This window comes from Adiantum capillus-veneris, chromosome 30 (assembly GCF_014529385.1).
Source record: "Adiantum capillus-veneris isolate H3 chromosome 30, ASM1452938v2, whole genome shotgun sequence".
In the NCBI taxonomy this organism is placed as follows: domain Eukaryota; kingdom Viridiplantae; phylum Streptophyta; class Polypodiopsida; order Polypodiales; family Pteridaceae; genus Adiantum; species Adiantum capillus-veneris.
In genome coordinates this window covers 56,577,924-56,597,817 of record NC_140960.1, presented here as the reverse complement: position 1 = coordinate 56,597,817, position 19,894 = coordinate 56,577,924, and the positions used below count along the sequence as shown (strand labels likewise).

The 19,894-nt window shown below is 41.0% G+C and overlaps 1 pseudogene; it reads right to left on the bottom strand.

Annotated features, from left to right (window-relative positions):
- Positions 1-354: 354 nt before the first annotated feature.
- On the bottom strand, positions 355-1,575 carry LOC147418005 (uncharacterized; annotated as a pseudogene).
- Between the last annotated feature and the right edge of the window lie 18,319 nt (positions 1,576-19,894).

Genomic DNA, 19,894 nt, shown 5'->3' with positions numbered 1-19,894 from the left:
TGTACTTGGAAATACACTTCATAATGATTCATTGTACCTGTTTTGAGAGAGAGAGAGAGAGAGAGAGAGAGAGAGAGAGAGAGAGAGAGAGAGAGAGAGAGAGAGAGAGAGAGAGAGAGAGCTGTGAGCGAACACTTGATATTAAGATTAAACTAGTCAAAAAAGTGACATTTTGTTGAAGCCATTCATGCTAGATTACATAGGCACGATTTGAATATGGCCAGAAAGATCTCCACATAGAAAATGCTTCTCCCTTCGTTGCATTACTCTTCGTCCGCCCAACAAGAAATAAAAGTTTACGGAGTCAATGTCGGCAGTCTCCTCCACTATGTCATATTGAATTTGCAAAAGATTTTATTGCTGCCTTATTGTAATTATTGTCATAAGATTTACGTCTTTGTCCACCACTTCCACGTCTATGACAACATTATTTGCCAAACTTCCTGCCTCTTGATCCGTAGGCACATAGCAACCTTCAACAAGGTGAGAATGCTTGTACCAAAAGGAGATTATTAGTGTCTGTGTCGCAAGCATATACTTTACAATGGAAGTGTCAAGAGAAATCTCGCAACATATGCCATTCGTTTCTTTCACATACCACCCTCGATCAAGAAGCTTATCACACAAGAGGGAATCAAATGATTTGCAAAGCAGCATAGTTTTAGCAAAATGTACATTGCAGGTATAAATAACTCAACAAAGAGACCAACAAGACAAAAATTTGCAAGTTTCACCAATTTAGTGGGTATAGAGTTTCGGAGAGACCTCTAAACATCCCTATAGAGTTTGCTCCTCAAGGCCTCACTCATTGTTGTGTCGGGAACAGGCCAATCCACGGAGTTCCAATTGGTTGGTACAAAAACCTTCACCAACACTCCTCTCTGATTCCTTTGATTGAGTTGGTAGATATGGTCATAGAAGAAAATACCCTCGTCTGAAAGGCTTTTGCTAGTTCTGCCCGCATACTGCAAGACCCCAATATGAGCATGGGTCACAGAGATGAGACCTATAATGCACACCAGTGGCTCCCATTCTTTGTATGAGAAAGGATAAACATCTGTGAATGTAAAACAATAGAAATAGATACAAACATCTGTATAACCTAATTAAATATCTGTAATAAGAGAAGAAAAAAACAGATTCACATTTGAAATGTAAGATAAAATTTATAGAGAAGTGCTAAATAATTAAGTCACAGTTGCATAATGGATTATGCACCACGGAGACATCGCCGCCGTTAGCAATCACACCAGAGTGACTGAAAACATGTTGAACAGAGACCTCTTTCACAGTCTTCTTACCAACCTCGACTTTGAAATCCATAACTCTTGCTTTCCATGCAGAAAAAAACATATTTATTGCCTTTGAGTTTTTTCTCCTTCTTGGCTGCATAAGAACCCAAGAACCTTTGCTTATCCTCTGCTCTTGCCACCTATTATCTATAGTGAGAGAGTTTGAGATTGAGATAGTGCTTATGCTACTACATGGTCTTCTTGGCACCCTAATGGTGAGGCTAGATGGGGACAGTGTAGAGCAACCTCTAGAACTTCTTGGGCAGGAAGAAGACGAAGCCATAGCTATAATGGAGGGAGAATGAGTTTTGAAATCCTTTCATAAAGGGAGTGGATATCTTTTAATAAAGGGAGAGAATTAGCTATCAATCAGTAGTCAGGTCTTAGCAACTTGACGGCTACTGGCAGTGGGCCCTACTTTGTAAGACGAGGAAGTTACCTTACGAAAATGGGACAAATATCAATATTTTAAAATGATTTCTTTCATTTTTGTGATATTTTCCATGCATTTATACATTATGTAAGGTTGTTGCTCATTGGTTGCACCTTCTTTTCTCTCTCTTCAATAAGGCCCTCCAAATGACCTCCAAAATTTCCTAATGAGAGCGTGAGATTCAACCTGGCACTACTCGCCGATTGCTCATCACATTGGAGATCCAACTGCACTGTCGCATTAGCCACAACAAGAGCTACGTGACAACGCCAAGCATTCCTCACGGAATGGAGCATACGTGCCCGCGTATCTACGAGCTATTTGCAGCTGTAAGTATATCAAACAATGTCCGTTTTTTGCGTGCAAGTAGTCATTAGAATCGTAGTGACATAAGCTAGGTATAGCTACTCATAGATTTCTGTTTTGAACACTTTCAAAATTAAGCTCTGTCTTTATACGCGTTTTCCGTAGATGGGTTTAGAGCTAGTGAAGAGGCTTAGGGATACGTGTATCCTAGTGTGGGGATGGTGTTCCTTAAGTTTCATATGATTCTGGTATGATTTAGTGAGTTTCCTTCCGTTGTGTGTATGTGGCTAGGTGGTGTAGTTGAGAGCAGTTAGATTCTAGGTTGTGGTTTAGTTGGCCTTCCAGAGTGTTGTATGTGTAGGATGGTCTCAACCTGACAAGCTAAAGAGATTTCCTCCGTGTGCCTATCGTGTCATCTGTGTCCTCGATTTACATCATGTTGATCTAGGTTGTGTTGCATGCACTTTATAGGTGGTGTGATTCACTCCTACAACATATGTCTCTTCTCCAACCTTGCTAGAACCGCTCTAGTACCTCAAGACCTTGTATTTAATGTGATCGATCTAGATATGATGCAAAATGAGGAATGCATCTTCGCTTTATATGTGATATATGAACAAACAATTGTCCAACAATTGACAATGTCATAGTTGCATCAAGAGTAGATTAGCTTATTAAACCTCTCTCAAAGTTGAACAAGATACAATTTGGGACTCCAGAATTGAACTTTCAAACTTGTGTTTCCTTTTTCGGGGGGAAAACGTAGATGTATGAGAACACTATGCATTAAATTTGAATTGGGCCTTGATTGGTGCCCTTTTGCATGACAAGACACAAAGCAAGTTGAGACCTTTATGCTTGAAGTTTCCCTACTTCCATTAACAAGGAACTCCAATGATTTCTTAATCAAGCTTGGAGCAAATTAGCTAGTCAATCCCCAATGCATGGAAAGATGCAAAGAGGAGAGGTCTTCATGAGGAAACATAACAACAAAATTCTCTATCTTTGTGTAATGGAGTAAATTAGCTTGTTGAGCAACTTGATCAAACATTGAACAAGCCACAACTTAAGTAGTGGACTACTTGCAATAGATGGAATAGTTGGACCTCTAGACATATGTTTCTTGGTTGAAGAGATAGTAACTCTATGCAACATAGTTGGACTATATCTTGACCAGCTCCCAATGGGAGGCAAGACACAAAGGAAGGAGAGATCTTTTGTGTCGCATGTGTAGACAAGTGCTCTATCTCCATCAATTGAAGACTCCATGTTGCTAAATTAGCTTTATCTCCCAGAAAAATAATTTTAAATGAATTATTGAAAATTTAAGTGAGAGGGTTTTTCTCACTGGAGACATTCAGCTATAGATTTTTCTAGTGCGTCATTCATAGTAATGACGGGAGCACGATGATTGGGAATACCTGTAAGGAGACCATGAACGGGTACTTTTGACGCGTCACCTTGGGTGGGTGACATGGAGCACCAAGAAGAAGTATTCGACCATCTGGGAACGGACATCTCTTATGCATCATAGGATGGGTGACTAAGCATTGCGAAGGAGATTGTACCGTGAGTTTGATGAGAAAGGACTAGGTGATGGGTATTCTTGATGCGTCCAAGGTTCGTGACCGGGGCATCAGGAAGGGAATATCCATAGTCAGGAGGAAATTCTGAAGTGTGTTAGAATTATGCACAAGGATGAGAAAGCACTCGAATGAAGATGGGTTGAGAGGAAACTTTAGGGAACATATGTTTTCTAAGAGGTAGGTTGCTTTTTGGGAAAGAAAATGCTTTTTTGTAAAGAGGTCTATGTCTGCATTACATCTGTGCATGTGGTTGCAACTTGCATCTAGGGACTCCTGGGAAGTTATAACCGGCATGTACACAGTAGAGGGTGGTACTATTTCAATTACATGTTAACTTTACATAGAGCACTGAGAAGAAAAGAGAGCACAAAGGCATCCAACGACCAAAATGTCACTGCGCACATGAAGAGTGACACCTTGTAGGCTCCAAAGAATGGCGCCTCTTTTGGTATTTCTGTTGTAGGTTTTGCACCTAAACTGCAAGAGAACACCAGGGAAGCCTCGGGAAGGCCTTGACATGCTTAGACAGGCTTTTGGGCACCTGCCTATGACAAAATAGGGAATTAAAACGCACGAAAATTCTGTTATATGTAACAAACTTGGAAACTATAAGTCAAGATTCTATCGCGACAACAAAGATTCACTTCAAAACAGTTCATAGTTCACAATTGATTCGACACCACCCGACGGAGTTCCGTGCCTAGATATGTTGGCCCCTAAGACTGGCGCCCCTTTTGGTATTTCTTCTATTAATCTATGTTCAAAGTGCAAGAGAGTGGGAGGGTTCTCACTCTCAGACTCTGCGTCCAGATGCTCTGAGTTGTGAGGGCCCTGCCTACTTATTTATTAGTTACAAGAGATGCCCAAAAGCAGATCCCCAAAAGCTTCTCAATTTAAAATCTCTTAAAATAAAGCAATGTTCCAAAAGCTTTTTAGTTCAGCCGACGTAAAATTTAGCCAGCATGAAAAGCATGAATTTTGTATAGCTGTCCCGCAAATCATGAAAATTTTGTACGGATGCCACGTCAACACTCTCAGTGGAAGTTGCGTCGTGAAATCCAAAATCTGATAGATCAGTCTGCTGTCTTCATGTTTCTCGGTATTGCCAGCCGCGGTGTGTGTGTGTCTGTCTCCTCTGCTGCTCCACTTATAAGTGTGTCCAGAGCCATGACACACCACCAGTTTGTGACATATTGATCACTAGAAAGCTCCTAAATTGTGAGGTAATCTATCCTAGACGTGTGCTTTTGACCTTGTTAGCAGCGGCTAACACAGGCTACACCAATTATACACCAAGCTGTGGATGTGCTGTAGTGCACAATATTTCATTTTTGTATAGGGCCTTGGGCTCATGTAGGAGTTCCAAAGTTGTATAAGTCTACGCTAAAGAGCTCAACTTTATTCCATAGTTGAAGGGTTTGAGACCCAAAGCTATAAAAGAGCCCTATGCTTAATGAGAAGTGATTCTTGGGTGAGTTCTCCTCTTTGTAGAATGGATGGTCATGAGGCTCATGGGCTTTCCATGCCCATGTAGCTCTTGATTTCTAATAATCAATTACACTTTCTTTCTTATTAGTCTTGTTTGTTTGATTATGTGGAGTGAGATTGTATTAGTGTGATGGTAGATCTCCTAATCCTTTTTTTGAGTAAATATATTTTATCCACACCATTGGCCATGGTGTGTGAGGGCTATGCCTTCCTTCTCTTCATCTCTCTCTACAAGGTGTGCGGTTAGTGTGTGTGCATACGTAGTCGCATTGAGGGAATGTGCCGAATGGACACACTAATGCGGAGTAGGTATGTTAATTGCATGCTTGTGTAGTTGTGTGATTAAGAGTTGTGAATAGAGTGATTGACGTGAGAGGTTAATTTCAACCACATGATTGTATGCAAGTGATTAGTAAGTAGGAATGTGTGGTTGATTAGAGGAAGTCCTTTCCATGACTTCTCTCTATGATGAGTAGAAGGATCCCTTGAATCCTCTATGTCTATACATCCTAAGCTCATTCTTCCATGCCCTAGCTGAGTTACCGATCCATGATTTGACAATTTTGTGGATTATGATTAGGTCGTGCTATACGTGCTACTCGCACTGGCTTCTAACAATTGAGCTTTATTTTGAAGGGATGTGGGTAGGAGTGTGATTTCAAATGATCCAAGATGGGGTCATCATTGCAATATTGCAAAACTTGGCTACTTAGAGCCATTCCAATTGTTTGGATAAGGTTTATATATGCTAGCTCATAGCCTTGTCAAAAGTTTATTTTTTTCATTTGGAGCTAGTGTTTAACAAATTTTTTTGAGCTTTCAAGTACATAATTTGGCTATTGAGAGCCATTCACTTTCATTCCATTAAGAGTTGCAGTCATCTCTAGCTCATAGATTGCTCTAAAAATGTAAAATTTCATGTGAGCTAGTTGTTAGCCAACTTTTTGGAACGCTTTTAATTTTGTAAAATTTGACTTTCAAGAGTCACTTCATTTCATCAAAGTTCATTTTTTTATAGCTCTTAGCTTGTTTTAAATTCCATACTTCAAGTGAGCTACAAACTAATCAACTTTGAATCATGCATGAGAGATTGTAAAAATTGTAAAATTTGCTTATGAAGAAGCATTCTACCTCTCTCATTGTTGTTGTGTATGCATAATTTGCTATCAAAGAGTATCATGTGCATAACCAAAGGCATTTTTACCCGTTTGGTTTTTTTCGTCTGGCAAATTTGGGTATACAAGACCCTAGATTTAGGTTTTCATTTTTGTGTGGCTTTCAATAATTGGCTTTTGTAGCTTGTTTACACTTAGCTTCAAAAATCTTCTTTTGCAAATAAAAAGATCAAGAGACTTCTCTACACAAAGGATGCTTGCTCAGGGATACAAAGAGCATGAATAGGTGTAATCCTTCCATGATTTTGCTCTTTTGTTCATCTCTTCATTCTCTTGCTTGGCTTAAGTGAATCTGCTTCTAAGCTATGGTTTTTTCATGTTCAAAAGCTAGGCATCCTAAAGTTTCAACACTTTGCTTTGTGAAAATTAACTCATCAAAAAATTAGGTTTTATGTGTGCTAATCATAGGTAATTGGCCTTGACCTTAGGTAAATGTAGGTTCATTTCTCATTAGTCCTAGACTCTTAGTGATAGTCTTAATACTCCATTCATTTTTAATATGACCTAGGGCTATGATTAGGCTTTAGTCCTTTAGTCCAATTGCCATTAGCATCTCAAGTTAGAAGCAATAAAAAAGTGTTAAAAAATAAATCAATGAAGCAAAAAAATGTCAAGAAAAAGTAGCAAAAATGATACTAGACACATGGAAAGAAAATCTCTATGTTATGTTGTGTCTATGTGAGGCCTAGCGCCTTATTGGTACTTGGCAGGCGAGGGGAATCAACTTGGCTCGCTTGGTCAAGGTCCTAAACTGATGCCCTAGGCTGATAGGGGTTAGTTGTCGCCTTGGTAGGCTAGCAGGCTTTTGAAACACCTTCTTGAGTGTTCAAGGAGCCAGGAGTTGCACCTGACTTGCCTTGGGGTGGTAAACTTGTGATTGTGCTTTAAGTTTTTCAATGAATGATAAAATCAAAACTTCCATTAGCTTCAAAAAAGCTTTGACAATGTACTAATAGATTAGGAGCTTTTTTTATAGCCCATAGACATGATATAATTGAATGATTTATTAATATTGGTCACATAGTTTTTATACTAGTAGGTTTATGAACTTGCATTAGCCTAGGGTCATAAATGATTGCTTGTGTTTCATGCATAAAACTGAAATTTTAAGTGGTTTAATCTTCACAATAGTATAGGTGTCTTTTTTGCTTTATGTTGTTTAGTTTTTGACTATCATTGACCCATCTTTTAGAAGCAAAAAATCACTTTGCATGATTGTTCATTTAAGCTTCATGTTTTATTCATTCTTGGTGGCCTTTGATGCTCATTACTTGTTCTTATGTTTTGCAGCTCAACATTTCTTCCATGGACTTGCTTTCTACCATGTCACCGTGTCTTGCTTCACGGGCACACGAGGACGTGCCCCAAATTAGGAAGGGGGGAATGTTAGCAGCGGCTAACATAGGCTACACTAATTATACACCAACCTATGGATGTGCTATAGTGCACAATATTTCATTTTTGTATAGGGCCTTGGGCTCATGTAGGAGTTCCAAAGTTGTATAAGTCTACGCTAAAGAGCTCAACTTTATCCCATAGTTGAAGGGTTTGAGGCCCAAAGCTATGAAAGATCCTTATGGTTAATGAGAAGTGATTCTTGGGTGAGTTCTCCTCCTTGTAGAGTGGATGATCATGAGGCTCATGGGCTTTCCATACCCATGTAGCTGTTGATTTCTAACAATCAATTACACTTTCTTTCTTATTAGACTTCTTTGTTTGATTATGTGGAGTGAGAGTGTATTAGTGTGATGGTAGATCTCCTAATCCCTTTTTTGAGTTAATCTATTCTATCCACACCATTGGCCATGGTGTGTGAGGGCTATGCATTCCTTCTCTTCATCTCTCTCTACAAGGTGTGCGGTTAGTGTGTGTGCATACCTAGTCGCATTGAGGGGATGTGCCGGAATGGACACACTAACATGGAGTAGGTATGTTAATTGCATGCTTGTGTAGTTGTGTGATTAAGAGTTGTGAATAGAGTGATTGATGTGAGAGGTTAATTTCAACCACATGATTGTGTGCAAGTGATTAGTAAGTAGGAATGTGTGGTTGATTAGAGGAAGTCCTTTCCATGACTTCTCTCTATGATGAGTAAAAGGATCCCTTGAATCCTCTATGTCTATACATCCTAAGCTCGTGCTTCCATGCCCTAGCCGGGTTACCGATCCACGATTTGACAATTTTGTGGGTTGCAATTAGGTTGTGCTATAGTGCCTCCCTACAGACCTATAGGGATTTTGGCATCGTTATGTTGCCAAAATTGGATAAGAAACCTGCAATTTCAGCCCTCGTTAGGTTTAAACATCTTTGTGAGACTTTGATCTATGTGTCCATATCATCTGTTCTTATTTGAATAAAGGCTATAATTCACAGTTTTGGATCGTTTTTAGCAGAGCGAACACGTCCATGCGTGGCCCAAGAGCTCTCGCACACAGTGGGACAGTTCCCCTGTAATTTGGACAAGTTCTCACACGAGAAACTCTCCAAGTTTGCAGTCTTTCACGATGGAATTGTGCGTACCTGTGGGGGATTATCAATTAGCTAATTTGGTTGTTGTTTAGAAGGCTCTTGCCTTGGCTCTTGTCTTGGCAAACACGCATAAAACCCCGAGAATTGTACATAGTCAATTGAGAAGCCCAACTAGTGGGGCATTACCATATGTGCAAATGGGGGATAGAGATGCACGAAAGCAAATCATCATGTTACATGAGACAAAGGAGAAGGCAAGCTTTCCATCAAAGCTGTGAACCTGCACCCACTAATCACACACACTCTGTAGGTCACATTGAAGACTAAAATCAGCCTTCACTTCATTTGGGCACCCCCTCTTGCTGAGGTGTCCAACAGGTTGCTTTGCCACTGCCAAGTGTCCAGTTTGCCCCTTTGCTTTAATTCCCCTAGTTCCCACCAACTTGTAAAGTTGTAAGTGACTTGCCGAGTGGGCCAAATTCCATTTGGCGCACACAAGCTTCCTACTCATCACAATTCAATGCTAACCTGACCGACCTAGATTCCCGATAGGAGAAACCCGTTTGGTTGTAACAATTTACATTGGCCGTGCAATGTCCACTTTCACCTTTTCAAGGGTTCCAGGAAAACATGTAAACGTAAAATAAATACAAATATGTAGTACTTATTTAAAGAAGGCAATAGGAAAAATGCACCTGCTCGTGATAGAAGTGTTGTGTAAGCATTTGTTTTTAACTCATAAGGTTCTATTGAGTTTTTAGCAGGTTCAGACCATTTTAAAAAGAGACCGGACACCCACTTAATAAGTGGGTAGCCCGAGATAAATTAAGCAGCAAAATTCTAGCTCTCTCTCTCTCTCTCTCTCTCTCTCTCTCTCTCTCTCTGGTAGAGGAAAAAGTGATCTCTCTCTTTTTAGGCCTAGGCGCCTCCTCTACCCTATTCTTGCCGAGAAGACCATCTCTATTTGTGCCAGTTGCCAGGAGCTAAGCAAAGTCTCTCTCACTCTCAGACAACGAAAAAGACCAACACTAGAAGAAGAAAAAGGTTGCTACAAATTTCAGCCCCGTGAAGACGTTGCTGCCCGTGATGCCCATGGCTGCCATGAGTGTACCGGATGACACCAAAACCATGTAGGCAAGTTCCATCGTGAAGAAGTGCCTATGTAAAGCGCTTCTATTTTTCTCTATTTTCAGCCCATAAAGGTTGTAGACGGGGCTGATTTACAAGGAGGAACCCGGGAGCACACCTCTTGTCATGAGGACGTGGCAACTGTTAACTATGTCACGAGGACGTGGCAACTGCTAACCTTAGTTGTTGGTTTCTTTCCAATAATTTTCGTTTTACTTTTTAGACCCTCTTTTTGAAGTTGCAAATGGTCGTACATTGTATGGCCAATGTGAACGGTAGTTTCACCCGTAGACGGGAATTTGGTCGGCTATGGAACTCGGCAAGCAACTTGTCATGCACTGCAATCCCTTTCCATATACCACCTTCTGGGTGTAACTTAGAGTTATCCACCATGTCCTTAGCCATCATAGCCCATGCATGGTCTTGCTTTGCAAACGCAACCACCAACTTGGCACACAAGGCTTCTATATGAATTCTAGGATTAAGAATCCCAAGACCCCCTTGCTCCATTGGTTTAGCAACGGTCTCACATTTAGCCCATTGCGAAGGTATCGAGCCTTTATTTTTGTTCTTCCATAGGAATCTACTGATTGGTTTCAAGAATTATTAGCTTAAGCAACAACCCATCGAAGGCTAAATAAGGGAGCAATAAGGAATTTATAACCTTCATTATGCTTGAAAAGGGGAGGAGCACATACTCCCACCTTAGCATCTTGCTGTTCACCTTCTCTATTACCCACATGAATCTTTTCTTGTGAGTTACCTCAACCCCCAATGGGGCTACCAAGTGCCTAAATATGTTCCCTTTTGTTACAATCTCCCCTATCCACATTGAAGGGTGGAATGAGTCGTTCTTAGATAGAGAGATCAACCTTGACTTTTCAATGCTACACTTTGACCCCGATGCTAGAGCATATGTTTGCACAATCTCAAGGGCCTTTCTGATGATCTGCGGACATGCTTTGAGAAAGAGCAGTGAGTCATCCGCAAAGAGCTTAGCCAGGAGTTGGTCTTTGTTGGGTAGAGTTAAACCTTGAATTTCCCCTTTAGTTGCATTGCTTTTGAGTAATGTAACCAGAGGGTGGGATCCAATGGAAAACATTAGAGGGGCAAGTGGGCATCCCTGCTTTATACATTTTTTACCTCAAAAGCCCCCACAATCCTTTCTTAAAGAGGAGCTCCGACTCGCTCCAAGCACACAGAGTGCTCACAAGCCAACACATTTTGGGCCCAAAGCCCAGAGACTTCATGAAATCTTCAATTAACGACCGTGTAATCTCTTCATAGGCCTTATGAATTTGCAGCAGTACACACCCTTTGTTGAGTGATAGACGCATATTCAATACCAACCATTGTTGCCAAAATGTTGTCATATATTGACCTTCCCTTTATGAATCCACGTTGGTGAGGAGTGAGGACTTTGTCTTAAAAAGGGGAGGGTCCAAGGGCTATAGACTTGGCAATGATTTTATAGGCAATTGACATCACCATTATGGGATGCCAATGCTTCAGATAGGAGAAACATACCTATTTAGAAATGGGCTTGATGAGGCCTCTTTAAATGCTCAAGTCCAACATCCCATCTAGCAAGGCTTGATTGGTCATTTGAGTGATCGAGTACTTCACATCATCCCAAAATTCTTTGAAGAATTCAATAGTTAATCCATCCCATTTAGGGGACCATTCTGTGCTCACATCTTGCAACCTTAGTGAGCATTCAAAGTTTTGTCTTTTCAATTAGTACCTTAGGCTCTTATAAGAGTTTTTGGTGGTTTTCCATGCTACCAAAAAAGATGGATTTTTCAAATTTTAAGTACATCTTGGCATGTCCAATACAATGAGGTAGTCTCATGGTTGTTGATGTTAGCTCCTTGGTTGATTGGATTATTTTTTTGGATTTCCTTTTAGATTTGAAATTTGAAGCGATTGTGCGCTCTCTCTCTCTCTCTCTCTCTCACACACACACACACACACACACAAAGTTTACACACACACATACACACACACACACACACACACACACATATATATATATATATATATATATATAAACTCTAAAAGAAATAGACAATCAATGAGTCACTGTCATTGTATATGTATGATGGAAGTGTGCCGTCATTGTTGTTTGGCATTGACTATTTTATACATGTGAATTTTGGGCAAATGCAACAATCTATACTATATGTAATGCAACTTAAAAAATTGAAGACCAAAGAAGCCCTCCATGTGTAATGAAAGAATGACTTTACTTTCCTTTTGAAAGGTTAGTTTACTTTTCCTTTGAAAGCCATCTGAGCTATACTCTTTGCCTTTTGAAGACCATAAAAGAAACTCTCCTTTTTTCCTACGCAAATCCACACATAGCGTTTCAATTTGAAGGGAGACATCTATACTTTATTTTAAAGAGCCTAGAGTAATGCCGAACTCTGGATGATTCCTTGCATCGACCAATGTTGAGTTAAAACCTCATGTTGAACACCTCTATGCAGCTTAAAATATTGAAGACCAAAGAAGCCCTCCATGTGTAATGATTTGCCTTTTGAAGACCATAAAAGAAACTCTCCTTTTTTCCTACACAAATCCACACATAGCGTTTCAATTTGAAGGGAGACATCTATACTTTATTTTAAAGAGTCTAGAGTAATGCCGAACTCCGGATGATTCCTTGCATCGACCAATGTTGAGTTAAAACCTCATGTTGAACACCTCTATGCATTGTTGTTGTACTTCATTCGGGTTCATTAGGAGAAATATGGACTTTGCATGGGCCTTGTAAGGGAATCTTGATTTTTAGGGATGAAGGCTAATGTTGTGTACGGTTAAGGAGACAAAGGAATTGAAGAAGGTAGTTTTGAGTAGGCTTTTGTAGCCTTTTTTTAGACAAATGTAGGATGTGGACCTAAGGGGTTACTTTCTCTCTCTAGCTTTTTTAAAGTGAAGGAAGTATAGGGGTGTGACCACATCAGCAAAAACGTGGGTCATTAAGAGTCATAATTTGACTTTTTTTTAAAAAAAACTCATTTTTAGTTATTTTAACTTAGAACTGCCTCCCAACATATATACATATCCAAAAATCATTTTTTGACCCATTTTTTTACCCACAAGCATAGAAAGTTCATTTTTTTAGAAAACTTTTTTTTCAAACAGTAAAAAACACTTTGTTCTCTCCTCCTCCTCCCTCCTCCCTTCTCTCTCCCTCTCCTCTCCCTCCCTGTCTCTACCTTCCTCCTCCTCCCCAATCTCTCCCTTCCCCCCCCTTCCTCCTTCTCTCCTCCCATCTTCCTCCTTCTCTCCTCCCATCTTCCTCACTCTCCCTCCCCCTCCCCCTCTATCTTTTCATCCTTTGCTTCTTCGCGCTACAATTGTCATGGTGCTCACGGACATCAAAAATCGTTTGCTTCCACCATCACGTACTCCGCACACCAAAAGCATACATATTTACTTACCCACGGTGTTTGCACCGAAGACCGCATGTGAGGGTGATCAAAGGTCATCACTGGAACGTCGCACCTCTGGTGAGACCAATGTTGATATTTGGGTGGCCAGCCATTTGTACCCTTACGATCCTATAAGATGCCTCCATCCATTCTTTAATAGCCTTTCGATAGTTTTTCAATTTCTTGGGAGGGGAGAAGCATTATTCTTAGGCTATTGCAAGCGGTGATGTGCAACATGCTTGTGATGAAGCTATAATCAGCACCAAAGCCTATCAGGCTATTTTTCAACTCCTAAAGGATGCCCTCAAAGAGCATGGCATTGTGAAAACCTATTTCCCATTCCGCACAAGGTCAACCTCGGGCCACAACGAAGATGTGTTCTCCCACATTGGGACATACTACACATTGAGGACACAATGCCAACTTCCCTTTATGCTTTGTGGCAAGGGAAAAAAGTAAGAAACAATCCATAAGACCTTCGGAGAAGGGCTTCGTTGAACAATATTTTTGTGGACCTTAGAAGACTTCAACAAGCCATGCTTAGATTTTACGAGTTACCTGAAGAAGGTGACACACTATACTTTTTTCTTTTGGTTTTGTTCTTATCATAGACTTTGAAGTATAAGGTCTTGGCACTATCTATTTTATAGTGATTGGCACAAAGTTTGCTTTTATGTTGAAACTCGATGAGTGTCAAATAGTGAAAGGTCGAAGGTTAGAGAGGTTAAGTGTCACTCTAATGAATGAGGCCCTTTTGCAAACCAAGCAAAGGGATTCAGTCGAGCCATCTCCCACCCCATCTTTTAGCGTGCAATAAAAAAAAGACATTTGGTGATAGGGTGCTATTGAGGTGCCCAAAGAGACCAATGGAGTACTTTCATGGATTTTTGAGAGAACTCCATGGATCATAGAAGTAATACACTCCCAAATTGCAGGTTAGAAGTTGGAGGTTGAGGGTTTTGGTAGCTATGATGTGGAGTGGCACGTAGGTGGGGACTTGAAGACCATAAAGTGTTTGCTTGGCTAGCTGCAAACAAGGGGCTTCTTCTCTCATGCCTTGTCCATTTTGCACTCGAGGGTATAAACCTAACGGACAAAAATTACACAAGAGCACTGCAAAGGTCAGTTCCATGCTTCCATGGCAAGGGCATGGAGAACAAAGGTTGGATTGTCGTGATGTCGGAGATGAAGGTAGAGAATGGGAAGCGTCTATTTTGAGATGTCCTACGCTCAATGCTCCAGACCGTGATCAAAAGGACCACACTTGGAATCCAATATTTTCATTTCCTCTATTGAATGTACATTTTTTTACATTACTACACGCATTCATGCACATTTTTGATAGGCTATTGAAGGTCCACATTGACTATTCTTTCACAATCAAACCATTGGAAAAGTCCTAGGAAGTGATCGAAAGAATGAAGGTACTCTTGAATTCCATTGGCTATCACAATGGAAATGTGTCTATCGTTGCTTCAAAGAACACAAGGGAGACCCATGAAATTGCTCAACAAGTGTCAATGGGTGGACAAAAAGCCAGGCACTTTTTGAAGAAAGTTTCCCAAAGAAAGCCATGTCGATATGCTGTTCAAATAGCTCCAACCAGCAGGCAAGTAACCTTTGGGAGCTTTGGAAGGAGTTATGCAAAGCTACTACTGACAATGATTCAAATGGTGAGCTTGCAAACAAGAGCAAGCAAGTTTGGGCACATTTGGACAAAATGGTCAAGCTTATGGGCCTTAACAACACAATAGAAGAATAGCGCCAATCAAGAAGAACAACGCCAATCATTTCAAAAAGCCTTGGCAATTTTTACCAAGGTCTTCACCCTTTCTTGGGGTGAAAATAACATCACACATTACATGGTAAGCCATGTTACATGGTGAACTGATTACAAGAGATTGTTTTCATTAAATGATGTGGATCATTTACTCATGTGAAAAGCATATCTTGTGTGTGCATGGTGCATTTTTTTATGCACAAATATGGATCTCTTGAAATTTTTAGCACTCAAGGCATGGAGAAGTCCCATTATCGAGCAAGGGGGGTATACTTCAAAAATACTTGACATGGTAGTGGAATGGTGCAATCCAATTATTTGGAGGAGATGTTCAACTGGTTTTTTTGCACAACATTTGCTCCTAAGCTCACAATGGAGCGTTCGCGACAATCCAAGATTGCTATTGGAGTGCAAAAATGGAGTCATCTCAAGAGCATAGCAACAAAGTAAATGTAGCAAGGCCCCGCCAAGCATGCTGCATGGTGCCAATTCAAAAGGCGACAAGGGTCAAAGTGGATTTTGTGCAAGTCACTACACATGAACGCAGGGTCCAACTCTTAACGACATGTTCATTTATAAAATAGTATTTTTTTTCCAAAATTAGTGTGAACAAGGCCCTTTTTAAATGGGCCCTTATAAATATTGCATGCTCTCATAAACCACTCATTTCTTAAGCATAGGCGAGCTCTTACCATACCAAATGGCACGCACCAAACAAATCGCAAAAGAGCATCCGCATGCCAACAAAAACACCCTCCAAAGATGTGAGAAGTTGGCATGGCTTAAAGGCACAAGAAAATGGCCACGAACACCTGGCCGTTCCAGGCACTCTTCTAGCAGTGGGCATGGTAGTAGGGCACAAGAGTCATCGAGGTCTGTAGAATCTTTCTGTCCATAAGAAAAAACACCTAGACAAAGAATGAAGCAACACGCTCAGCACTGGAGAGAAGAAGAGACACATCAAACACGCGAGTCTGATAGGGAGGAGCCACTGCACCACAGTACACAAGTAGGACCATCCAGGACTCGAGTGGTCCATATAGACACTGAATCAGAGATAGAGCCACCATGGCAGTGAGCTGATATACGGTGCACACACTGGGTGCCTGTTGGGGGGAAGGCACTGCCTCGAGGCTAGGGAGATCTCCCCACACGACAAGATCGGGAGCCAAGGGAAGAGGATGAATCAGAAAAGGCTATAGATCTAGCCCCTAAGCATGTAAACAAGTGCAAGTCAAATTTTTTCAAGAAGCCTAAAAGCCACCAGCCAGCAAATGTAAAAGTGCCCCCAAGACAACCGCAGTGCCGCCAAAAAATAGCAAGGGCATTTGCAAAAATCCGGCACTACCAGAAGACTACAGAGATTTTAATTCGACGTGTACTTCAAAGCTATGGAAATCGGTATAGAATGCAAGAAATAGTGCTGGAGGCTATTCAAGAAGCTGCAGAGACCCACATCATTTCGGTGTTGGAAGATACCAACCTATGCGCCATTCATGCAAAGTGAGTGACAATACAGCCAAAAGATATGGAGCTTGCACGTTGATTGTGACGGGACTTTGAGCATTAGCTGAAGTTACCCCTCTTTTTGTATTGCACACTCTTATCTTTGTAATGAGATGACTTTGCAATGACAATATGATTAACAATTGTGTCTATTAGCCATGTCTTTTGAGTTTATTGCTTTTGAACATGAAGAGTTTAATATAGATCAAACATTAACTTTCTGGGTATCCTATGTGGCAGACAAGCCTAGAAAGTGCAAAAGAAATGGGGCACGCAAATGGCCCATCCATCAGTTTTGGATGACCTATTTGCGCGCCCTTGTGGCCACCATTTTATTTTTCACTTTCAGGCTTTGTTTACCCCATAAGATACCAAAAAGGTTAACATATTGTGAAACCAGTGTCTATGCAACATTAAACTAGATTTTTCAAATGTCCAATGTAATTGGGCCTTTTGGTGCAGGGAAGTATTAGGTAGAGCTGAAGGAGGTGATAGTGTGCTTGAAAACTTAAATTGAGTTGATCTCACCTTTTCTAGTGTCCTTGAGTGCAAACATAGGTTCCATATGAAAAAAAAAGGTGGCCACAAGGGTGCACAAATTGGCCATCCATCAGTTTTGGATGACCTATTTGTGCGCCCTTGTGGCCACCATTTTTTTTTGCACTTTCAGGCTTTATTTACCCCATAAGATACCAAAAAGGTTAGTATATTGTGAAACCAGTGTCTATCCAACATTAAACTAGATTTTTCAAATGTCCAATGTAATTGGGCCTTTTGGTGCAGGGAAGTATTAGGTAGAGCTGAAGGAGGTGATAGTGTGCTTGAAAACTTAAATTTTGAGTTGATCTCACCTTTTCTAGTGTCCTTGAGTGTAAACATAGGTTCCATATGAAAAAAAAAGGGTCTCCACAAGGACGCACAAATTGGGCATCCAAAACTAATGAATGGGCCATTTGCGCGCCCTTGTGGCCATCCATTTTTTTGCACTTGGTAGGCTTCTTTGCCCCCCAGGATACTTAAAAAATATAGATTAAGCGAAAGAAATTATTTTTGTAGCATTACTTTAGAGAAACCACTTCTTTTCACTCAGATGTGTTTTATACTTTCCCCAGAATTAAGGTAAGTTGAAAGAAGTATCATGTGCATCCAACTTTTGCTATGTTGTTACTTCAAGCAAAAAGGATAGCTTATTGAAACATATCACCAATTACAACAATTTTCAAGATTGACAGATCACATTTAGAAGAATGCACAAGATAGAGAGACAATTCAAAATATTTGTTTATTACTTCCAAAAAGTTGATTTTACATCATGTATCTGAGGAGTTCATAATTTTCTTGACCATTTCCTGGCACCTCTCTTGCGCGTAAGGAAACTCCCCAGTCAAGAGGGACTGTGCTATGGAATTTGGGTGAGTTGAGCCAATGGAAGCGTATATCCTATTTGGGCAAGCATTTACCACGGAAGCCAGTGCCAAATGTTGTGCATACAAGGGATCTATGCACTAGGAACACGAGATGCATAGTTTGAGCAACAAAACCTTGCTCAAATATTTCAACGACCAAGTCATGACCAAGTCATAAAATGGGCTTGGGGAGTAAATTCATTATGGAAAATGGCCACATCGCCAAGGAAGAGTTGTCCTAGGTAATACGCAAGGGAAGACTGAGGTCCAAAGCCCGTCCGCTTGCCACCCATCCTTGTTGCAAAATCATCAACCTCCACGACAGCCTGTCATAAACCAATCAAGGTTGAGAAAAAAGACAATGAAGGATAAAAAATAACATGAAAATTAGGATAGAGTTTACCTCTTGCTCCTTGTCGTCCTCCTCCTGTTGCCCTTTCCATCCAAGCCAATGCTCCCATGCACCGCAGCTACGAGCTTTGGATCATCAGATGGGGGGTTGCATAGTGGCATAGGCATCCTAGCAGCCGCAACCTTGGCTTGCGTGGCTTGGAATTCTTACTCAACCACACACAACTACTCTACTGCCAGGACCTGCGCAAACACAACTGCAAAGTGTCAACAAGAGTCCCCAAGTGGAAAGAGCTTTCTTTCAAGGGCATCTGGCATATTGTCTAAGGGACATCTGGTGCTATTGCATAGCAAGCTCAAGCATTCATCCATGCGCAGGCCAAATGCTTTCTCCAAATCATGCATGAACACATACTCCTCCCCATCCACTACCACTGAGGAGAAGTGGCTTATTTCCACCTCTGGGATAGCCTCATCCGTTGATGGTAGTGGAACTATAATGTCACTAGGGCCAGCCACGACGATGGATTTCTCTACCACCTCCCCGAGCCCCTTGGGATACTCGAGTTGAAGTGTTTGTCCTTTTGCTGCAAGATGCATGTGTCAACCACCTGCTCCTTGTTGGTGTCCTTGATGAAGGATCAACATGAAAGTGTGGTAGGCGGAGCTCCTCCAAATCAGGTTCCTCGCTCACTAAGAAGATGAATGTTGCTAGCCGAAAAAGGTACTCCACCCCCAACTTGTGCTTCTTGAGCGCTGACACCCCTGGGACTTGCTCGTCCAAGAAATGGCATGTGTTGGTGGCAATTTCTTGAAATCATCGCAACCGCTTGTGAGAATGGGCAATCACCTTTGTGTATGTATTGCAAAAGATCGCAAGGCACCCAGATCCCTACATGTGTGGAGATAGATACTGAATATTTTATGATGTGCTCCTCCATGAACGTAGAAATCTCGGCAAATGCATCCATGTGAAGGGCAATTGTGGCGTCAAGGTCAGGGAGATGAGTAAAGAAGGTGTGGAGATTCAACTTCCCTTTTTATTTGGTGTCCTCGAGGAAGAGGATGAAGCGTGACAAAGGGGTGGATGTGGGTGCATATGTAGAGGATGTGGAGGCATCCATGTCTAACCTGGGGTGTAGATAGAGGGTGGAGGAGCTCAAGAGTTGCAAAAGTGAAAAGTGTGAATGAGTTATGTGGACCCCCTTTTATAATGGTCCTTTTTTTAAAGAATTTTTTTTCAAAAAAAAAGGCACTTTCCCCAAAAAAGATCTTTCATCTCAATGCAAAAAATTATATTCAAATAAGACATGATTTGTTGAAGCAAATCATGTTTATTACATCGGGGATTGTTTTCAAAATTTCAAGAGCTACAAAGTTATAAGAGTGATAGAATAGTTCCATCCATGCCCCAGTCCTCCTCGACCTTCAATTTGTCTTCCATTCTCTTCCCAATCTGCGGACATTCATTACAATAAGCATCCAATGATCGACAAACTATGATGTATTGAAAATGTGGTGGAAGGATTCTCACCTT